Source organism: Paramisgurnus dabryanus, chromosome 4 (genome assembly GCF_030506205.2).
Source record: "Paramisgurnus dabryanus chromosome 4, PD_genome_1.1, whole genome shotgun sequence".
Lineage (NCBI taxonomy): Eukaryota > Metazoa > Chordata > Actinopteri > Cypriniformes > Cobitidae > Paramisgurnus > Paramisgurnus dabryanus.
The window spans coordinates 14,384,666-14,403,750 of NC_133340.1; the positions used below are offsets into that span (position 1 = coordinate 14,384,666).

At 38.6% G+C, this 19,085-nt stretch overlaps 1 protein-coding gene across 12 annotated transcripts in view; it reads left to right on the plus strand.

Annotated features, from left to right (window-relative positions):
* tenm3 (teneurin transmembrane protein 3) overlaps window positions 1-19,085 on the plus strand; it is a 353,079-nt gene that overhangs the window by 157,561 nt on the left and 176,433 nt on the right. For 2 of the 12 annotated variants that reach the window (XM_065265525.2, XM_065265526.2), the window contains exon 1: window positions 15,219-15,652. The exons of the other annotated variants lie outside the window; for them this stretch is intronic. The gene's annotated coding sequence lies outside the window, so the exon portion shown is untranslated. Of the gene's footprint in view, window positions 1-15,218; window positions 15,653-19,085 lie in introns of those variants that run through there. 12 annotated transcript variants of the gene reach the window in all.

Consider the following 19,085-nt stretch of genomic DNA (forward strand, 5'->3'; position numbering starts at 1 on the left):
CACTGACGGAGAGAGAGAAAGATAGAGATTGAAGAGCCTGTTTCTAATAAACACGCTCGCACACTTATGCGAGCCCGACAGGTATAGTGGCTTGAGGTTATAAATTCCCCTCCATCAATCTTTATAAGCCTCCTATAACACAAACTGTTAAACCCTGGCAATATTCAATAGGACATAATTGAAAAGCGATTCATGGTACAATTGAAATGTTGAATGATTGCAGAGTCGTTTAAGAGCAACTTTTAAAAATGTGATGCAGCATCAGTTTGCCAATAAAAAGCCGACTCTGACAGAATGAGTTGCGGAGAATAAACAAAGCGCCACAGCAAAACAAACAACGTTTTAGCCGAGTTGAGAGCTCGCAATCTGAATTGATTGTGGTGAAGGACAAAGACTGGGTGCTGTGAACTAATACAAACATAAATAGACAACAACTCTTCTGTATGCAATAGCCTCACTGTTTAGGCAAACAACGACCATGCAGTGTTTCTTTAGTATATAAACAGTGTAGTATAGCTTGCAAATACTTTTTTTATGAACTGGTTGTTTGTAGTGAATACCTGTAGGTCAAAATAAGTCATAAATACTTGCTTTCAATAAGACAATTGACTTATTCGGAGCAATTCTTAATTCTTAAAACTTTAAATAAACCAAAATAGGTGTGCTTAATACTCAAAAGGCATAAATTGTTCAGCTTGTTCATATGAAGTTAAATAGTTTAAGTTTAAAGATTTTTTTAAGACATTTAAAACAAGTTTTGTGGTATTAAGTGTTTTCTTTTAATAGATATATGGTCGCTGTCCAATGAAAACCACGTATATTCATTTTGCTGATTTTTAGATTTTTTGACGGATTGAATGTCCAGGTTCATTTCCGTATACAGTATGTTTCACATATCTAAATGGCCAATGAAAGTTGTGAAATCATGTCATCTGATTTTCACGTATATCCATTTGGTGTCAAAGCTGTCAATCACGCTGCGTATCTCCCGCCCTGTGAAAGCATCTTCGCCGGTCTCGTGAAGTTTCATCAAAGCTCAGCACTGGATAGCCGAATAAACATAGCCTGGTGAGACAATGACTTTCCTTCATCGAGGTAAACGTTTCCCCCTGATGCCAGACGTACGTCTAGAAGTGACAATATTATGGTAGGACTGTGCAAACAAAGTATCTGTCTAGCATTACCATGTCAGTGTATTGATTCATTGTCCCTTCATAGTTTGCAAGAGACATTTAATAAATGTATAATTAATATTAAATAAACTAAGCGTATTTAATAAACTAAGACGTAGGCTATTTAATAAACTGAGCGTATTCATCTGTCAACATGAAACGCGACTTGGCTATTCTAATTAATGATCGGAAGAACGCGTATCGACCACCATCACTGTAAAATATGCACGTATGTCCATTTAAACTCAATTTTGGTCAAATGTAGATTATATCATTACAATGGCAAGAATATGGTTACATATAAAGATGCCGTACCAAGTATGACAACGCTACATTCAACTGCTTATGAAATACTGTATTTTTTTCACTTCCTGAAAAGTAACCGTTTTGGACATACGTGAGTTTCATCAGGCAGCGACGATATATTTATTATACATTGTATATGAAGAGCCTAAGATGCAAAAGCCCCTAAACGCTCATCTGTCAAAAATGAGAAGATGATATTAATCGATTGCTCTCAACACATATACATTCATCAAATACTTTGGTTTCAAATCCGCCTTATGCCAGTTTGTTGGCAGAATCCATTACATTTAATTCCCCCAGCGTTTAAAAAAAAATTGCTAGCGGCAGCATTTTTTATGATTTTTATAAGTAAAAGTTTAATGCCGTCCAGGGCTGGGTTTTCCGATAACGATTGAACTTAGCACTTAAGAGCGCTTTCTATGTTTCCCAAAGATGCACGTGAAACGATCGCTCGCAGCTGGGTTTTAAGTGCTACTTACGAGTCGCTATCCGTTTGTCAAGTGCTAAAATGTCACCAGTAGAATGATTGTATTTGTACTGATTTGTAGCAGAAGCTTGTTTAAGCTAATGATCTTGAGCCGATGTTCACTAATATTTTTATTATGTTTTTCATTATTGTTCAATGACTTTTGAAATGTTTTAATAATTTATGCATTATAAAATATTATTTTAATAAACAAAGAAGAACCCAATAAATAAATATACATTTAAAACATTACATTATCGTCATTGCAGGAGTGCAATTTACTGGTTGTCCTGCAGGTGACCTTGTAATGGGTTAATCACACCAAAAACACTTTAAACGCTTGGAAACGCAAGGCGCGACGCACTGACTTTAAAAAAAAAAAGAGCAGTGCGACACGGCTTTTTATATTGCTAGGCAACCACCGAGTCAGCTGTCTTGTCAATCAAATGTTAAAGCGTGAGCGCTCTTTTGCTGTTAACTGTCATATTAGCACAAACTTTAAAAAAGGGCACTTGCTCTGACCTTGTTTGAGGGTGAGAGGTGCACAAACACACAGGAGAGAGTGGGCGCGTGGAGTCCGGTTCTTTAAAGCAACTGTAAATTTCCCTCACCAGAACATAAGGCCCGTCTCTCCCCTCATTCGATTGGACAATGGAAAGACGCGAACGCCGTCGGGCGATTCTCCGCTTCCAGTGCTTCTTCAAAACTGCGTGCTAAATACAAGAAAACATGTCGCACTTGGAGAGTTTTGCATCCGAACTCTATAGGGCGGTTTTCCAGACAGGGCTTTTCTTAGTGTAAAATGCATGATTGAGCTGCATTAATTTAAAAACACTTTGCACTGACATATCTTAACATATATCAGTGCTAATGTTTTATCTCAAGATGCACACCAGTATTGTTTTTTAAGTTATGTAAGTACTTTAATGTCCTGATATAACTAAGGACTAGTCCTGGATAAATCTAAAGCCTGTCAGGGAAACTGCCACTATATGTGCATAATAAGCCATTACCAAAAATGTCAATCGTTCTGTTGTCTAGTACATAGTTACGTAGTTATTCTGCAAGTACTAAAATAATCTAAACTAGAAAAATTTTGATAGTCCCTGTGTCAGTACTTTTCACTATAAGAATTTTATCAAAAATAGCCCCAAGCTGTCACTGGGACAGTACCCTTTATAATCTCCTAATATGTACCATTTAGGTACAGATATGAATACATTTGCTACTAGTATGTACCTTTCAGAATAGTACATTTGAGCTACTAATATGCACTATTTAGGTTAAAATGTGTACTTTTTGAAAGGGTACCACTTCAGTGAAAGCATTTTCTGACCCTTTTTCTGAGGGTATTGAAAAGTAGACTGATCTAAATCTATTCTGGGTAATTCACAACATGTAACTGCTATTGATTTTAGACCAGTCTGTTTATTATTTACTGGCAATATACACATTCATTGATTACTAGGTGTAAAAACAAGGATTTAAGACAATTACAGTGTATTTGTTTAGGGCTATACCCATAGTCTGTTTGTTAGCCTGTTCAATATTGACAGTGTGAACAGGAGGCCTTAATTGAGGAGGTGTCACTTTAAGACCCTGGGACACAGAATGATGTAATGCCAGTATATTTACCCCCACTGCAGACTGTCATCAGTCTCTGGGCTGAGCGCCCATTTCAGATAAATCTGCAGGTCACATTAGGCTGAAGATCAAGCCAAACTACAAATCGGCATGTGTCTTAGCCTGTGTTTTACCCGCAAGCACCTTGGTGCCTTTCAGCTTTGCCCAATGTGGAATTGTCAGTATTTTGCACGTTGCCGTTTTGTGCTCAGAGGAACGAAACTGGCTGCATTTCAGCAGTGTTTGTCCAGTGTAACAGTGTGTGCGATGTGTTGAGTTCAGCAGGAGGTTGTGTTCACTTGCCTCTCTGTTCCCTGTAGGGCAATCGCTAGCTGCTGCCATCAGCACAACTCTGCTTATTAAGCCAGTGTCAGACATGTGGGTTCATATTCTTGGCTCTGGCTCCGCCCTTTCTCTTTCCATCTGCCTAGACCTTCTTATCTGCTGCCTCATTTGTCTCACAAACCTGCTTTTGCCCACAGCAGGGATGAACCAATAGGTGTGCACGTCCAGGTGTGTAACAGTGTGTGTGTGTGGTTTTTTTTATACTTTAGAGGTGGATTGATACCAACATTTTTACACCTTACTTTATAGGTAATGCATTCATTTGTTCCACAGTCACATTCAGAGGTGGGTTGGATACATTTATTTGGGTGACAAACATATATTTATTTATTAAACAATTAGTTCCAGTTTTTGATTCTGATTGATCAATAGCTGAGTATTATTTATGATAAAGCACACTTATGACTGCTACACACAATGATTTTTTGTGTCATGCGTGGCATCCTTAGCAACCACCGTTAGCAATGTTACACACAGGTATGTGAAACATATGGTCAGGGACTATTTTTTCCAGCGGAATGAAGGCTTTTAGTGATTTTTGCTTTTTTGCTTTAATATTTGTATTTTGTGGTGACCATTTTATAAAAGCCATAAGGTGCTGGAGGATAGTGCCGTATTGTGAATAAGTCACGGCTGAAGGGGTTGTAGGGACTCAACTTCACGTCGTGCCTAACAACGCCCTTCAGCCGTGACTCCTTTCACAATAGACCATTTGCGTGTTTGCAAACAGAGATGACGTTTTTTGTGGGCGGAGCCCAACTGGTGGCAGAAAGTGACAGCTCTGCAGTGGCGGTGTGAAGTATTTTAGAATTAAACTGTTGTTTTTATGGATCCGGTGTTCTGTCGAAGTCTATTTCCCCTATGCTTCTCTTTACTATAATGTAACGTATATGCATTGTTCTTTATTGGTAAATCAATTATTTTTACAGTGTATCACTAAAGTACATATAAGAGCAATACTATCATGTATTCTATATAATATCATTTATTAAATATTTCATTCTTTTCCTGTTTTCTATAATTTCTTCTTTATATTTATAGCGTGTTTGCTCTAAAACTATTATAAAACTATTATCTTTACATACAAATTAATTAGTATAGGCTTGTTTATATATTAATAACACTTTACATCATGTGTGTGCTATATTTATATATTTATTAAGTATGTAAACATCGTAATTTTAGAACAAACAGGAAGAAGACATAAGCTAAGATATAAGATATAAGAAGTAATAGAAAACAGAAACATTATGAAATATTTAATAAATGGGGATATTATTGATATTATGAACTTATTCAAATCTTTAATCCTTCTAAATAAATTATAAACTTAATGTGATGAAAATGCTATAAAAAAACACATAGAGGGAACAGACTTCAACTGAACACCGGACATCTTCTCTAATTTTCTATTCTAATTATTAGGAGATTTCCAAATGATTTCATCACTCCAGTCTATTCGTTTAAGGTCTTATTGCAACCATAAACACCTATGTTTATCTTCAAATGGTGTCTTCGACGATGGTATTCTATAAAAATGAAGGTCATCTTTTTTTTGGCATTGTTATTTTGACACTTAACAGCACAACAAGACATTTTCTAGTGAGTTATATAGTTTGTTTCACTCGTTTCTAATTCATTTCCACTGTTTTTATGCCACCACATTGCGCGTGCAGCAATGGTCTGTACTCCCAATAGGTCTATACAGCACTGCATCTTGTACCTTATTGCTTGCAAACATTATCCATACGCATGGACAGAGGTGAATTTCTGCCACAGTGCTCAATCGTGTTGTGTATATGGCAAATTGCATCAAATCACATTTGCAATTATTAAATATTTTCCCACACTTTATTCACTTATGGAGCAAAGATATATCTGTAACTCACATCTGATGATAATAATTTCATTACATATACACTTTAGTAAATTTACTATGCTTCACTATTACTTTTGTAGTCGGAATTATAGATTATACATTGCAAAAGTTTAAAACCCATTTGTTGAATCTTACAGGCCTCACGCATATTGTATTAACTTCAGTCTTCCACATTGCATTGCCTGAACTGCTGAACCGTGCTGTTGTGTAGGTCAGGTACAAAAATTTGCAAACTGATGATATTGTACAGCAGAATCTTTTAGCACAGATATACTCATTTACGCTTCCTCACAGTATGCACCTCACATTAGTCTGCCCTTCCACCTGCCTGCGAGTATGATTGGCCAGGCCCAGGGGGAGGCTGGGAAATCACCTGCTCCATTTAGCCAGGTTGCATTGGAGATGGCGGGCCTGGGCATCCTGCTAGCAGCCCTTTGTGCTGCACTCAACGCACTAAAACAGTAGGACTCCTGATTAGCGTGAATGGAGTTCTCCAGCGTGGGACCTGCTCTTTATGATCATAGTGATTGTTGTTATTTAGCCCTTCTGTGGGTTAGATCAGCACGCCGCCGTGCTGGAAATCATTCTGACGGCGCAACAATTATCTGTGATCTGCATGACCACGGCAGAAAAGTATTCGTAATTCAAAAAAAATGAACAAATAAAATATTAGCCCTCCCTCTACCCCCACACAACCTTGTTTTTTAGTCTCATTTCACTCTTTTTTCTCTATTTCTATCTTGCCCTTTTCTTTGCTGGTCTTTCACTGGGTCTAGCCCCTGGTCTGGGCCCAGCAGGGATTCGTGGAGCAGCTGAATGAAGTGGCTTAGCTGTGCCGGCCTCCAGCCCTTACAAGGGTCACCCCAGGGAGTCTTCTCTGTTGAGGGGCATCTGCAGCTGTGTCTGCCTCCTCCCCGCAACTCCCACCCCATAATCCAGCTTGTGCTGCACCGCATGGGGTGAGCATACATTGAGATATTGAGGGATAGTTTAAGAGAGAGAGAGAGAGAAGACAGTTGAAAGTGTTTCATCTTCTAAAGATTTTACATTTCAGACCATATTTGGGGTTTGAGAAAGAAGAGTGTTTGTGTTAGGAATAAGCTATGTATTTATCAACAACTTTGATTTATTTTTAATTTATATTTTAGGACATGTGAATGTATATACAGTACATACACTCCAAAAACAGATGCATTAAAAACAACACAGTCTGTGTTAGTTTTGAGACAACATACTAAATGCATTCTTTCTGGGTTATTATTGCACTCTTATTTTACACATCTTTGTGCATTAAGCTTTTAACACATAATGTGTAATTTTAATTTTAATTTAATTTTAAGTTGTGTTAAATGTAACCAAAAATTTGTTTCAATAATAACACATAGATGGGGGAATTCTGGGACAACGCATTTAGTGTGTTGTCCCAGAATAAACACTAATGTGTTGTTTTGGAACAACAAATTTTGTGTGACTTTTAACACATCTTGTTATTTATTTTAACGCAGAATCAACATAAAATGTTTCCTGGACAGGGATTAGACTAGTCCTAGACTAAAATAAATTTAAGAACTGTCCAAACTGAAAACAACTTGCACTGACATATCTTAAAATACATCATTGCCCTTTGTTTTTGCCTGAAAATGCACACAAGTAATGTTTTTAGTAAGGCATGTTTGTTAAAACCAGTAATATTTCCTAATTAAACTAAGGCCTAGTCCTGGTTTAAGCTGAAACCACCACGTAATGTGTTAAAATGACACATAATGTGTTAAATAGCACAACACAAAAAATCTGTAAAAAATAACACATCCTTTCTTAGAGCGTATATATACCACAGTGTATTAAATATATATTGCCCAGCCCTGGTGTGTGAGACAGCACGTCTCTTGTAGAGAGTGTCATATAAATATTTTAGCTCAATGAAAACGAATGAGCACTGATGACAATAGAAACTCTCTCTTTCTGCTCACGTCTCTGTGGAGACCTGAAAAGTGCACAGAAATCTTCGAAAAGTCGTGCTTTATAAAGACAGCGAAATTCTCTGCTGACTTCCATTGTTTTGTTTAATGCTCACTATATGCCAACTAATAAGCAAAAATCATGTTTTCTTCTTCACCCACTATAACAGGAAATGGGCAACGCCACCGCAGGAAGTCTCTTAAATTCTGTGAATGCTCAAAGAAAATCCCAAGCAATGAGCTCCATCTGCCATCTCAAGAAGATCTTTTTTTATTGCATCTTGCGACATGACACAAATCCCCATTTTCATATTTCTTTCACTATTCCCAAACACCATCCTTTACATAAAAGACGCTCAGCTACAGCCCATCTCAGCATGCCATGTTCTTTAAATCCTCTGCTTCTTTCTAAGTGAGGTGTTTTTGCGAAATCATTACACCAGTGGGTCAGTCTGATATATGATATCATTACAATTCCCTGTAAATATACCCTCATTTTTTTCTTTCATTCTGTGAGCAAGAGGCAAATGTAGAACATGATCAATGCTCACTGAAAAAAAGGGGGAAGAGTCTCTCAGGGAGACGACCTATTGACTCGTAGCACGTAAACCTTCCTTGAATATGCATTCGCTTTGTCAGAAATATGCATCCCTTCTGGGCTGGGTTAAAATGAGGCTGCACGGTTCGCCCCCTGTGATATCAGATGTATAGGAAAATTGGTGGAGATTTTTATTTTATTTTATTTGGTTGACTTTGTCTCTAGAGATAGATGCTTGTAAAAATGTCTCTGCGGTTATTACCGGAGAATTGTGGGTGATTTTACAAAAACACCTCCATTGTAGTTCTGCATTGCCATCAATTAACAAGAATAAAGTCTATTTAAACTGCGAGCAGTGCAAGAAAAATTTTGAACGTACATTTAATGCATTGAGTTATAAGCCATTTCAGATGCTTTTTATAACATAGCTTTTGCCAGTCCTTTGCTATATCGGCTTTGATAATTGCATGTAATTGAACTTCCTGAGAAGTTCTTCTTTAAAGTTTCGAGAAGTGGTACTTTAAAATAGCTGTGATGTTAATCTTACCGTGTACCCATTAGCATTGCAGTGCAGGGAATATGACTAAAAAAGAAATGAATTAAGCTCGGTAAATTCAAGCTGGCTTTCCATCAGTTTTAATAGCCTCGCTCACTAATGAAGAAATGTGCAATAATTGGCACAGGTAGTTTTGTGCAAGCACCTTCTGCTGAAAATTAGCACGTCAGAGTTCGAGGCAGGTAGGAGTGAATCAACAGTATATCTTCGCTACCTTAAACGGGCGCTCACTACTTTCTCACACTTCTCTCTCACTTCCTCTCTCCTCTTTTAGCAAGTCTGTTCACACCTGCGCAAGGGCACGGGCCTAAATTACCTTGTGTCTTGGTTATAATTAACTACTGTGCCTTGTTTGATGTTTGAATAGAGTTGTCTAAAATTGTCGCTAATTTGCATCTAATTATGCAAAGATAAAGAGACATGTTTGCCATCTCCATCAGCATCATTTTACAAGACAAAACCGTGCATTTCTAATGAGTCCTGACGGCAGGACCTGATTCTAAACGTGGTTGTGGCTATTGACTGCACGCTTTCAGAGATTGCAGGTGCATCAAGGCCTGTGCTGTATTAAAATGCACCTATTTCATTGCTAAAAAACAATGTTATTTTGTGTATTTAGTTTAATACAATGCGTTTGCATTTTTTTCCACATACCATACATTTTCGTAGCTCCAGATTTCACTCTTTTCCTGAAAGGCATGGATTTGTAAAGGTCTGTGTCCCTGATTGGCCAGCTAATCTGTACGTTGTGATTGGTCTGAATACCTCTGACGTCAGCCGAAAACGTGATGCTCCTTACCATGTTTGAAAGATTCGGTTGCTGACAGGAGTAAACTTACAGGCAGTGAGTCCGAAGCGGGAGGAATTAATATGTCGGTCTTGTCTACATCACCAATTTCAGAAAGTAAACTGTTGCCTATAATCCGTGTGTTTGTTGTAGTCCAAGAAAAGAGATTTACGTTGGAGACGATAACTCGAGTCATCGTTTACTTTAGGGTATGTAGATTTTGCATATTGTTAACTTGTGCTAATACATAATTACACACCAAAGGAAATGTAAAAACCTAAATTGGACAATAGGTGCTCTTTAAAGGGGCCATGGCATGAAAATCTGACTTTCCATGTTTAAGTGCTATGATTGGGTCCCCAGTGCTTCTATCAACCTAAAAAAATGTGAAAAAGATCAACCCAGTAACTTAGTTTTGGTAAACCATTCTCTATAAGCACATGAAAAAATAGTTTGTTGAAATTTGGCTCTCCTTATGATGTCATAAGGAGCTCTTATTATTATAACACTGCCCCTTAATCTGCACTATCCAACCACAGCACTGCCATTTAGTGCAGAGAGAGAGAGAGAGAGAGAGAGAAGGAGAGAAAATAATTCACAGTACAATTGAGTTTAAATTTCAACAAATCACCATCATTGTGATTAATGTTTCGCACTTCATCTGCTCATTTGCATTTTAAAGGACACACCCAAAACGGCAAATTTTTGCACACACCTAAAAAGTGACAATTTTAACATGCTATAATAAATTATTTATATGATATTTTGAGCTAAAACTTCACATATGTGCTCTGGGGACACCAAAGATTTATTTGACACCTTAAAAAAGTCTTGTGAAATGGCCCCTTTAATACTCTACCGATGTGAGGCCTGCTACACAGTCTAATTGTTAATTCTCACCTTTCACTTTTTTTCTCCTCACCACTGAATACGTTTTTAAAACAGTTAAGGTAGATTCAAACCCTACTGTTTTGCTAAGCAATATGTCGTGGCCTTTTCGAGGTCCAGCAATAAGAGAAGCATTTTTTATTCATTTTACGGCATATTAAGAATCCAAAGTGTATTAAATCTTACACAATGTCCTCCAAGTGGTTAGAAAATCAATAGCCCATTACGCCTTGTTACATGTCATCTGATTCATCCACAAGGTTTGGCAGTAACTATATCTATATTTACCGGCGAAACGTTGTAGTAATAAATGGATTGTGCTTGAGTTTTATTACTGTGTCACCACAATGCATACGGGCCTAATTTAATCTGTGCGGTTGTGGGTGTACATAAGAGTATTTTATGAACATTTTTGTATCTAGATTACCCTGACAGTGGACAAGATTGTTTATCACCAGCCATTTGCATCTATATTGATACAAAACAGATTTTTTATTGTTTCCAGAGTACAGCGTTTGTGCTTTTGCCCAGGCCTCAGTAAGGGCCTCGCGCTGATGCCATCCCAGCCATGGCACAAGCAGCTGCTGGCGGCTATTGTGTCACTGAACCATCTGTGAGACTTCCACTAACAGCATATTAATCTACGACACTAAACTAGCCTGCCCTTGGAGGGAATTAAAGCTAAAATTTTATCTGCCCTCTAGATAAATTGTATGTCACAGCAGGAATGCGTTTGTGCGTGTTGTATATTGACCGTTCTCAGACTCTAAAAGCTGTCTCTGCATTATTGGTTTAGGAAAAATGAATTAGCGTCAAGAGCTCAGCGTTTTAGCAGTAATCTCTGTGCCACAGCCCTACTCGTGTCCCGAAGTCACTTGACCCCCAGTGACCTCCCAGGTCATGCCCTGCCTCAGATTTGACTTTCAGGCCTGTCAGCATAGAGTCTGATCTGGAAGTAAAGTGACATGTCTTCTGATTGATGTTGACCCCTTATTGAACTCACACCCCACACAGACCGCTGTCCACAGGGGATGACTGTGGGGTTTTGACCACCAATACTTCTCAAAGTCACACACACATCATCAAACCACTTTTAAAATCAGATTATGCCTCTTTTTAAGCAGACCATGCAATAGGGCCATTGTACAACTGAAAATGTAAATAATGAGTGGATCCCACCAAGGTCCATTATGATGTAGCCTATAGCCTCACCAGGCCCAGAGCCAGTAAGACCAATCAATAGAGATTTTGTCCTGTCACTGAGAAACTAAAAAAATGGCCCTGCTAGGTCATAAATCCGACTCTCAAGTATAGCATCCGTCTGTGCGTTTTAGGACAAAAAGGGAAAGAGAGAGATGAGTTGCAACTATAGCAGAATATTCAAACAGTATGTGTGTGTGTGTGACTTGTTTGCGCTTGGGCTTAAGAGTGCTGCGGGGTGCTGTATTCACCAGGGGTTGCTGGGACTGGCACGGTGTTAGCAAACAGCCTTCTCTATTCCACGGCCTCCTCTGCGGGGGCATCAGTGGGAATATGAGAATGAGGCACAGAAAGCAAAACAGAAAGAGAATGGAACAGAGGAAGGTCCCGCCGAACATGCGTGACCTGCATTAGCATACCCACCTGTCGCCGTCCCTCGGTGACTCTGCATCACCTGTCATTCATTCACCGGTTCTTCTCAATGGCCGTGTCAATCTGCCCCCTCCACCGCCACGAAGCTCTGTCACAGCACAGTGGACTGTTTACCTCATTACACAACCTTCTCAGGGATAGTAAACAGCTGGTACTGGCAGGCGGGCAAATAAGCAAGCAAATAGAAAGAAATATTGAATGTTAAGTGTAGTACCTGGGGACAGAAAAAGGCACACCAAACGGATTAGCGAATGGTAGGATCTGTTTTTTTCCATCGTGACGGGCCCTCGCACTTCAGTGACTGATGGATATACTCGTCCTCTCACTGCTACTATGCTTAATTTGCAACTTAATGATCCAGCGAGCCGCTCCACTAACCAGCGCTCACATAAACTCCGAGCAGCACCGCCAGTGCTAAAGTCAAGCTTAGCAGGGCGCGTCTGTATTCAACAACATCGTCACTGTGAAGGCTTTTTATGGGGAGCAGCAGCCGCACGTACGCTCTCGCACAACCGAGGGAGCTCTACTGTAGCGGTTTGAACGCAGTGAGCAATAGAAGAAAAATTGTTTTGTTTTCTTTCTTTCGCTCCCGCTCCGCAAACAAGTGTAATCTGCATTGAAATGCAAAAGCATGCGGAGCAGAGAAGCATGTTAAAAAACATAATTAAAAAAGCAAAACAAGACTGTTGACAGGACTTACATTGCTGGTCACCAGCTTATGTTGTGTTTTGGATGGTGGAGCTCAGCAAGTGTTTCTTTGTCAAACCACGCATTTTTACTAGTGAACAGCACGAGGTGCTGGTTCACCAACCTGAATAAACCAGCCATAACCAGCATACGTTGTCATATAACTCTTCCCCAGCCTTTTCAGCAGGGATAAATAATGTTTGCTATCAAAATCTGTACGTACAGAGGGATGAGAGCATTTAGAATTAGATTACAGAGATCATTAAAGAGAGCCATTGTTGAGTTCCGCACTCTCTGATGGGTTTCGGCTACTCCGAGTGCTCCATGTGCATGGCTTTAATGAGTCCTTTGTTTTAAGTAGGCATCGATTGGCCTCTTCATATTATGTGTGCATTCCTGTGCTCTTGGTAGAATCTGTGAAAGTATGAAGTGCCTTTGCGTAACAGAGAATCTCTTTCGTAATAACAGTTCAACAACATGTGGATTGGTTTACATGGAGATGTGATATATTAATGTGTGTTTGGCTAATTGTCTAATTTTCCATTTAAATTTGTGCATGTTTTGTGTCTTTCTGTGTTTGTGTGTGTGTGTGTGTGTGTGTGTGTGTGTGTGTACCTGGTAATTATCACGTTGTGGGGACCAATTGTCCCCACAAAGATAGGAATACCAGTGTTTTTGTGACCTTGTGGGGACATTTTGATGTCCCCATGAGGAAACAAGCTTATAAATCAAACAAGATGATGTTTATTGAAAATCTAAGGTACAAGAAAGGTTTTTGTGATGGTTGGGGTTAGGGAATGGGGCAGGTAAGGGGAATAGAATATACAGTTTGTATGGTATAAAATGCATTACGTCTATGGAATGTCCCCATAAAACATGGAAACCAGAATGTGTGTGTGTGTCTGTGTGTGTGTGCGCGTGTGCGCGTGTGAGAATCAGTGCTCCCCTCATTCAGTCAGCTAATCATTAATTATGTAAGGACTAATTGACGACGGGCCATTGAATTATTTGAAAATAATGCATTATTATGCATTATGCATTATTTTTAAATAATTCAAAGAACCAGAGTCAATTAATCCGCTTATACCACGGTTACCACAAACATTGCTCTGGTGGTTATTTTAAGACATTTGACAGGTTAGGTGTGCGTTTTACAGAAAAATTATCAACACCCGTTGCTTATTTCTCAGCCAGAAATAAGAATAAATAATAATAAAAAATCAGAATACAGCATTCAACAGTCCCATGGTATAAATACATATTCCATTATTTTTATTATTATTATTATTATTATTATTATTATTATTAAAATGTATATTCTGTTAGATTTATGTGCATTTATCACATAAATGCGTATCAATTGCCTGTGAGTACATATAAGTAATTGGCTCTTTTAAACTGGCAATTGCATTTTAGCAAATAATAATAAAAAATATGAAAATGGTGAAAACTGCCACATCAATGTCACATAGTCTGGAATTCCTGATGTCAGAGACTCGGACCACCACAACAATACATTATTATTAAGTAATAGCTTCTGCGAAGTTCTTGTCAAGAAGCTAAAAAATTGTTTACTGCATGAAAATGGAGAGACTCACTCGCAATAAAATAGAAAGGCTAATGGCCTCTCTAAACATGCCCATAGGGGGTGATCATAAAGTCATGCATTTATGCACAAATGTGTTCTGTTCACACTGGACCTGCTTCCAGCCATGCTCCTAAATCAAACCAAAACAGCCCTCAAACTTTCACGTGTGCTTTTCATTACGTACCACTGGACTCCTGGGTTTTCTGTTGTGTTTTTTTTTTTTTAAGATTTCATCCATTCTGCACCACTTATAATCTAAAAATGCAAATACAAAAATTATGTATTTGCCTGTATTGTAAATAGCAGCTGGGCTTTTCAAGGTGAAAAATGCAGGAGAGCTTTGTTGTTAATCTTGGATGTGTGATGAAAAATGCAACTGGATTGTAGTTATTACTCAGGCCGTGTGTTTGGGAAGAGAAGAGACCTTTTAAAGAACAGCACTGCTGAAACTTGAGGCGAGAACTGTGTCAAGGTGGGCTTTCTTGTTCCCACTCAACAACAGCAGTAACAGATGCCATCTCAGGGTATCTGTGTTTGTGTTTAAGGTACGAGTTTGTGTGTGTGTGTATTTTCGGGGGTTGCTTGGGAAAGAGAGCAGTTCTGTGTTTGGCTTCCAAATGGTTAATGCAGCACAGATGCCCCTCCCATTCCCCCACCTCTACTGCTGTCTCCACCCCTGGAGTATCGGATTGACAGAGGCTCGGCCAATAGCGTGCGCCGGGACCAGCCATGCATGACGGGGGCTCCATCGAAGGCTGCAAACTTCCCAGTGCATCAGCAGCAGCCTCTGCGATCAGCACAGCCTGCGCGTGAGCGAGCGAGAGAGTGAACGAGAGAGACAGAGCAACAGAGCAGAGTGTTAGAAAGAGACAATCAGACGGCGTGATGCTTGTTTAACCACTCTGTGGGCAATTACGGCAAAACAGATACAATCTCTCACTTGTCATCTCGGGTTTTTCATCTTTGTTTTTCTTTATTCGCTCCGCTTTTGCTATCACGTAGAGTTTTTGCTCTTCTGTGGAAACATCGGGACGCAGATCTCTTAGGTGCCGCGTGCAGGTCTCGCTGCCGTGCATGTGTTTGTAAGCACGGCTGTGTGGTTATGTGTGTGTGGAATGGGAAGAGGACGTTAAATATTCTGCGCTGAGTCTTGATGAACCTCTACAGCCCTGGAGTGGGGGGTTCATTTTAACCCTTCAGGTCATCGCTGGAGGAGTCCTGACCAAGGTAACAGCTAAACAACCACCCCCCCATCAATGCATGCTTATAGATTGAACTGTTCTGCTGTCCGATCTCTCTCTCTCTCTCACTTTGTACTCTTGAACATTTCTTTTTCATGCTATGTGTTTTTTTAATAGTGTGCTTCATTGTTTAGATATGTGTATGTGTGTAACGCCTATCAAACAAGCTGTTTATATGTTTTAAATGTTGTTGCCAAAAAATCATGTAGTGCAAACTTCAAAGCTTTATTTTCCTCTAAAGCTCTTTTAGTTAAAGGTTTTTAAAAAGAACATTATTTTTAGTATTAAAAAAGAAAGTCTCACATTTAACAGGATGCTACATGTGAGTGCGGCATTTCTAAAAATCCCTACATCCACTTTGAGTAACTGTAACACCTTGGATTTATTTACTTACTGTTCGTAAGGACATGCATTTTGCCTCTTCAATTTTTTTACCTTGGATGCATTTTTGATCCGCTTTGAAGACACAGGCATGTAGCGGTGGCTGGTGCGAGTGCCGTGTGTTGCCTTTCTACAATAGACGTTTACAGTGCAGCTAATTGGAAACAGCTACAGCGTGGAATTTCTCGTACGCTCTGCTACCTTTTCAATTGAACTGCTCTCACTGTCCGCTTCCCCTGCCCGTTTGATGGATGGTGATAGATCTGATATCCGCACCCTTCTGAAAAGTGTAATTATGGTTTTGGACACAAAAGCTTTGATCGATGTGCGGATATGTGCAGAATAGTCATTTAGTTTGGCCGCTTGAGAGTGTTCCCACTTTTTTCCCTGTTTATTTTTCCAGTTTATGTAGAGTTGTGTCGCATATCCGTCTGGGAATATGTGAGAGTGTTGGCCATTGCTGGCATCCGCAAGTTCTCCAAGATTTTCAGAATGAGGGAATAATGAGAAAAAAAGTGATCTGCTGCGTGTATCGTGTGCCGCAGAGCATCTGACCTTAGCGCTATGAGAAATAAGCTGTCAGAATGGCTATAACGTTGGAGGCCATGTGTGGAGGTGTTTAATGTCCCTTTTGCAGCGGGCGTTAGTGTACGGTTCCACTCTAAACCCTGTATCACCCTCACGGTTGATTTATGATCGCATTTATCTCCTCTAATTCCAAATAGAAAAGCCATTTCATAGCACAGGAAAAAATAGTGCGTTTTTTTTTAAATAGGAAAAAAGCCATCTTGGCGTTCGGTACCCCCACCCTCACTTCATACCCTCGTGTCACCCTATTTCTCTTTCTGTCGCTTACAGTACAAACGGGTAGCGATCTCCTAGCAACGAGAGGTCTTTTTTTCTTTGTGTGATATATGTTCAGTGTGTGCAGTAATCTTGCTGATGGAGTGCATTACTGGAGATGGTGCTATTACTCAAAGAATAAAAGTTTCAATTACCTTTGATACCGACCCATAATATAGGCTGATTTACAGTGTTGTAAAATGGGCCAAGTCACATTTTCTTATCCATATTTTTTGTTTGATTATTTTTTAGTACATGATGATGATGAAGGGTGTTTTGGACGCCCCAGGTGAGAAGTGGAAAGGCGGTTCGAGCGCGCTTGTGTCTCCTAGTTGCTCATTTAAACATTACCAAGCCTCATATTTAATTCATGCAGGAAAAATTGGTTCGGGTCATGTGGTGGTGTAAATGGAAAAGTGAAAAAGTCGGAGAAAACCTGCGGTTCACGGGCAGTCCCCGCCCTCGATCATTACGGTTAGCGAGTTTATTGAGACTTCAAAACATGATTCTCATTAACACAGGAAAAATGCAACATTATGGGATATACTATTCATTTTGCACTGATTCCGCATTTGCTATTCATTTCTCTCTTTTTTTTTTCATTTTATCTTTCTTTGTCTCCATGCAACAGTAGGATCTCATAGAGCTGTCAGTTTTATCTTTTTTCTTTTTTCTCATTATCTCCCTTTGAGGAACAATAGAGGTTGATGGGCACTTAAACAGCTACAAAATGTAACAGAGCGAGTAGGAGAAACGGAATCAAAGATTCAGATGTTTTTCGCTATTGGAAGCGACGCACAGCATCATTTACAAAGAGAGTGACCGAGATGTATAGAGTAAGATAAATGAAGAGCGAATAGATAAGAGAGATGGAGGCCGATGAGGGATGAGGTGTGTGCGGAAGAAGGGGGTCTTATCAAGATAGGTGTCCAGATGAATAGGATCTCCGGTCTGCTGTCTCGAAGGAGAAACATCTAGCAGCAGGAAGGCCCAGTCAGGCTAAACACAAGCAAACAAGAGGCCGAGGCTGAAGCCACCGTAAAGCCGGATTACATCTCAGACACTATTGATTTGTTTTATTTTCACATCACAACTCTTGCTTTATCACACTCTCTTACACACATACACACACATAAAACATTATAACACAAAAAGAAATTTCATATTCAGTTGTAGTCACACACAGACTTTTCAAATTGTGTCTTAAATATAATGGCGCTATTATCTTCATTAACTCAAATATGTTTTCAAAGCCTTTGAGTTTCTGTCAGTTTAAGTTTATTATACGTGTCATAAATAGAATACATTTGTAGATGTATTTTTTAATGGCTTTATCTGAACAGATCCTGTTGAAGTTAAATACAGAACTAGTTAAATATATAATTATGTGTCACATTCATAGATGTTAAAATGTTTAAAAGTTTCTCAGTAAGTGCACTCTTAGAACGGACGTGTTAAAAACAACACAATTAGTGTAAGTTTAGGGACAACACACTAAATTCGTTATCCCAGAATACACACATCTCTGTTTTTATTGGAACAACACATTTTGTGTGACTTTTAACACAACTTGTGTTTTATTTCAACACAGAATCAACACAAAATCACACATGATGGGTTAAAAGCATAACACAATTATTTTATTTTTATTATTAACACATCATTTCTTAGAGTGTGTATATTTTTTATTATTTTTTAGCATGCTCGTATGTTTTCTGCTTGAATAAATTTTTTTTTTATTTTTAAATAATTTAAAATAATTAATTTAACTTAGTTATAAATATGTTTTAGTTAGTTTTATTTCTATAATCTTTTAAAATTAAGTATGCAAAATTTAGTCTGAATTTAGAATCCGGCCAAAATATTCTGTAAAGTTGTTTCATATTTGGAAGTGCTGAGTTAAATATATAAAAATGTATAAAAAAAATATTATACAGGTACATAGTTTTTATATAAAATTTTATATGTTTTATTACAAAGTGTGGGGTTGTGAAATGTCGAGCCAGAATAAATTTGGCAAATACACACTCAGACAGACCCATGAACACACACATGGAATTGTACTGTAAGAAAATGTATGTGCATTTATGTAAATTAAGTAAATTTATGTGCATTATTTCTGTAAACATAAAAAACTCAAAAGTTTTAGAGCAAAATTAATTATATATAAGTACATTAATAAATTTAAAAACTAA